At 60.6% G+C, this 4,477-nt stretch overlaps 1 pseudogene; it reads right to left on the bottom strand.

Annotated features, from left to right (window-relative positions):
• Window positions 1-1,258: 1,258 nt before the first annotated feature.
• LOC103606423 lies at window positions 1,259-4,456 on the bottom strand (annotated as a pseudogene).
• Between the last annotated feature and the right edge of the window lie 21 nt (window positions 4,457-4,477).

The following is a 4,477-nucleotide window of genomic DNA, read 5'->3' as shown; positions in this document are numbered from 1 at the left end:
GATGTTCGGGGAGCTCCCACACCCCAATACACTCTCCTAGACTAAGCTCCATGGGATGGCTTCTGTCTCTGTCACTACCATCTTTGACCCCAACCCCGTGCCCCTCAGCCCTCCACCTCCCCAGTGCATGGGCCCACCCCCACCACACCTGAAACTCTCCCGACACCTCAATACAACCTGCAGCTCTGGCCTCCAGCTCTGGGGTCCACAGCCCAAACCCCCTCCCCGCTCCACGAAGATTTCGGCTCTGGCAGGGGGTCATTCACAGCCTCAGGCTCCACAGACACGTGTGAGAGACAGCAAGGCTCCCAGGGAAATCCAACAAAATAAACAGGTCTGCATCTCATCCCCAGACTCCAGCTCTGGGGTCCACAGCCCAAACCCCCTCCCCGCTCCACGAAGATTTCGGCTCTGGCGGGGGGTCATTCACAGCCTCAGGCTCCACAGACACGTGTGAGAGACAGCAAGGCTCCCAGGGAAATCCAACAAAATAAACAAGTCTGCATCTCATCCCCAGGAACTCAGAATTAAGCGGCCTGGGGTGGAATCTGGGCTTTACAAGTGATTCTTAAGGGCAACAAGAATTAGATCCCATCCTAGGCAAGCTCCTGTTAGAAATGCAGATTCTCAGGCCCCAGCCTAGACCTGAAGAATCAGCATGCACCTTCACCTCTAACAGGCACTGCCCTAGACCAACTCGGTCCCACAAGCCAGCCCCTGTGACAGTCCCCTTGGGAGGGGGAGCACAGGCCCGAGAGAGCCAGTGAGAGGACAGCAGGACCCCCAGGTCATACACACGCAGTGCTTAGAGGGGGTAAATGCTTTCCCTGTGTCCTCTTATCTGATCTTCAGCTCTGTCCTTTGAGGGAGTCGGAAAGAAAGTCTCATACCTGTGTGGGGAAACTGAGGCTGGGGAAGATGCTCAGCTTGCCCAGAATCATCCCTGATCCCCGCATGGCCCCTGGCTCTACCGAACAGATTTCCTGACCTTCATCTCAGTGTGTCCCCAGGGGCAGGTAGGGAGGGAGTGTGACCATTGCTCCATGTGACAGATGAGGGACCTGGGACCGTGGGCAGAAACCACAGGCAGAGCCTCCCACAAAGCAGGACCAGCACTCTGAGGAAGAGGACTGGGAGCTGAGGGGTTAAGGGTCACTGCCGACCCAAGGCAGGGCACAGCGTCATCAGTGGGCTTCATGTTTGACTGACAAGATTTCGTTTCCTCTCCTCCTCTCAGGGGCCATCTTCTGGGACAAGCCTTAATGGAACCCAGGCTGGATCCCAGGAGAATCCTGCTGCTCCTGCAAAGCCTGCCCCACCCATGGAAGGAAGGCTGATTTCCACATTGCACTCACACCCTGGGCCCCTGTCTGCTGGGGAATAAAAACCCGGGAGGGAGGGAAACAGGGAGGGCAGGCCATAGAGTCCCCAGACAACACGCCTCTCCACGGATAGGGACATAGAAACGAACCCTCTTTAAGGGCAGATTTGATGGGGGGAGGGGGAAGTGAGGTAAGGGGTCACAAGCCTCCCTGGGGAGGGCTCAGGAATGAGGGGTAAAGGGACTCCTTCCACCCTGAGCAGGGAAAGGAGCAGAAGGTGGCACTGGCTGTCCAGCCAGGGGCAGAGGCCCAAGTGTCATTAGCCAGGATCTCGCCCCCTCTCCAAACTCCTTGCTGTCCAGGAATGAGTATCGGCCTTCACCCTCCACTGCTGGAGAAAACTGGGTCCCCAGGGCCTGGGATGGGATGGAGGGCAGGACTGTGTTTCCAGCAGGGGGTTCCCCCACCACAAACGCAGCCCTGGTCCTCTGACAGCCCTTCCTGCGCACCCCTGCAGGCCCACCTGCCTCATCTAGCACCTCTCTGCAGAAAACCCAAGCACAGCAGGGACGAGGAAGGGAGAGGGAGAGAGGGAGCGTCCCCTCTGTCTAGCGTGGCTTCTCTGTGGACGCAGCGAGCGGGCTACCCCCACCCCCATCCTGGCACAGCTGGGACAAGGAGGGTAATGGGGGAGGCAGGGAGCTGGAGAGGGCAGCGGCGGTGGGACCCCACACCCGGCTTCCTAAACCTGAGCCCTCTCCTTCCACAGCCACCCTCCCTGCCCCAGAGGGTCTCAGGCCCAGTCACAGACGTGGCAGGGAGCAGAGAGGTCCTCCCTTGAAGAGGAGGAACCAAAGGGTGGAAGGATGAATGGGGACCCACCGGGAGAGAGAGATGCCAGGCAGGCGGGCAGCGGGCGGGCAGCAGCGGGTGTCGGAGACTGCTGCGGGGCAGCCGGGACACGACTGGCCGGATGCTCGTCCCTCCGTCCCTCTGTCCATCCAGGGCGGCTCCTCTCTGGGCGGTTCTGAGGCCGGGCGGGCGCTGTTAAAAAGCTTTTTATGTGTGTGCGTGTTAATCACATGGTTGCCGTTCACCTGTATTTCGAACAAAGGCAGCTCACTGTTTCAAGGCCCCGAACAAGCGTCTGGGCACAGGGAAGAGAAGGGAGGCGGGGGGAGGAGGGTTGGCAGCGCCGGGGGTGGCGTCGAGGAAAACTGGGGGGAGATTGTCCAAGGCCAGTGAGCGAGAGAAAGAGAAAACCCTTATCAAACTCCTAATTCACTGGGCTCCGAGGCCCAGACACACTGGCCCGATTGTCTGGCTGGTTGTGTGTGTGTGAGCATGTGTGTGTGTGTGTCCCAATGTCCGCTCCCCTCACCCCCAACATGCCTCTGCCTCGTGTGACTACCTCATTGTGTCCCATTACCCACCCCCTCGGCCTTTCCCAAGCATGAGGCCTTGCCTCCCTGGACCCCCTTTCCAGCCTCACTCCAGACAGAACCCCCTTGGGGTGGGCCTGGGGCCTTGTCCAGCTGCTGAGGAACCACACATGGTCGCCAATGCGGCCCAGCTCCGTCTGTCCCTCCACGTCTACCCCACCTCTGCCCTGCCACCCGAGTGAGCTGCCTTCAGCTGGGGAGAGAAAGGGGCTGACCTTTGGAGGAGAGACCTGGGAAAGAGGAGAGGAAATGGAGCCATGGGATGAAGGCAAGAAAGAAAAAGCGGAGGGGGAAGAGGTGGGCAGAGAGGAGGGAAGCTGGAGGCAGGGGTGGGGTAGTGGAGGACTCATGACAACCAGGCCTGGGACTCCCCACCCTCTCCCAAGTGAGTCCAGGAAGTAGGACCCCAGAATGCTTCTGAAACCTACTTGAAGAAGACCCCCACCCCAGGCCCGCCTCAGCCTCCTGGGAACTTTAGTCTTGTGGCATTACTGTGAGCCAGCCCAGCCCTTATGTGTGCTGGGTGTCTGGAGAAAAGGGACAGGGGTCAAGCTGGGGCATCTGGGCATTGGGCAGGGGGTGTCCAGCTTCCCCCCTGCCTCTCCAGGTAAGGCCCTGAGATCTCCCTTTTGCTGTATAGGTTGGAGCAGCCTGGGAGCAGAGCAAGACAGGCTGGGCAGTAGCGCCTGGCACACAGTAGGCACTCAGTAGGGTTTCTTAAGTGAAGCAGCACAGGCCAGCCACCCTCACGGTGGACAGGACCTTCACCCACCTTCTTCCCAATCTCTCCCCAATCCTTTGCCAACTGCCCATCCCGCCACCTGAGGCAGAAGTTGGGGGGTCCCAGATGGGCCCAAGTTCCCTCCAAGCAACGGGTTCCGACCCTGCCCGCCTGCATCTCTTCTTTTCCTGGCCTAAACACCCCACTCCTACACCTTCCTCACCAAGCCCAAGCTAAGCCTAAGCTAAGCCCAAGCGAGATGGGCCTGGGCAGCAGAGCAACGAGCTGGGATGGAGGCGCCCTAAGTGTCGGGGATGAAGGAAAGCGCTGGAGGCTCCACCTTCTGCCCTTCCCTCCCTCCCCTCCCCCTCCCCCTCTCCCCCTCCTTCCTTCCCCAGCCCTCTGCAGCGGCTCAGTCGCTCAGTCAGTCTCGGGCTGTCCGGCCAGGGTGGTTGGTGGTGAGGATTCAGGCTCCGTCCTAACGAGGCCGCGGCCTGAGGCTCAGGGCCCCCAGCCCCTCCCTCCCAGCTCACGAGCGTCACCCCCCAGCCCCGAGCTGGACCGCACACCTTGGGACACGGTTTTCCACTTCCTGAGGACGAGCCCCAGACTGGAGGAGAGGTCCGAGGAGGTGAGTGCGCAGCCCGCTCCTCCCGGCCGCCCAGGCCTGGGACCCACCGTGGGGTGCAGAAAGGCTGACACCCCGCCCCACCCCCACCCAGCTCCTGTGGACTCCGTCGGGGCAGGCCGAAGGGCAGAGGGGAAGGTGCGAGAAAAGGTGGGAAATTCCAGGGGCCGGGATTAGGGCAGAATAAAGGGTCCGTTTTTCTTCCTTTCCATCAACAAACCTCCACCCCAAAGGAGGTTAAAAAACAAAACAAAACCAAAAAAACCCACCCACACCCAGAGACGGTTGGGACCAGGTGGTGGGAAGACGCGGAGGCGGGACGCACCCACCGAGGGTCTGGCATGTGCGCGGGCCCCGGGGCCCG

Source organism: Galeopterus variegatus, unplaced genomic scaffold (genome assembly GCF_000696425.1).
Source record: "Galeopterus variegatus unplaced genomic scaffold, G_variegatus-3.0.2 Scaffold6566, whole genome shotgun sequence".
Lineage (NCBI taxonomy): Eukaryota > Metazoa > Chordata > Mammalia > Dermoptera > Cynocephalidae > Galeopterus > Galeopterus variegatus.
Note: the sequence above shows the minus strand (reverse complement) of the source record. Positions and strands in the feature narration are given on the sequence as shown.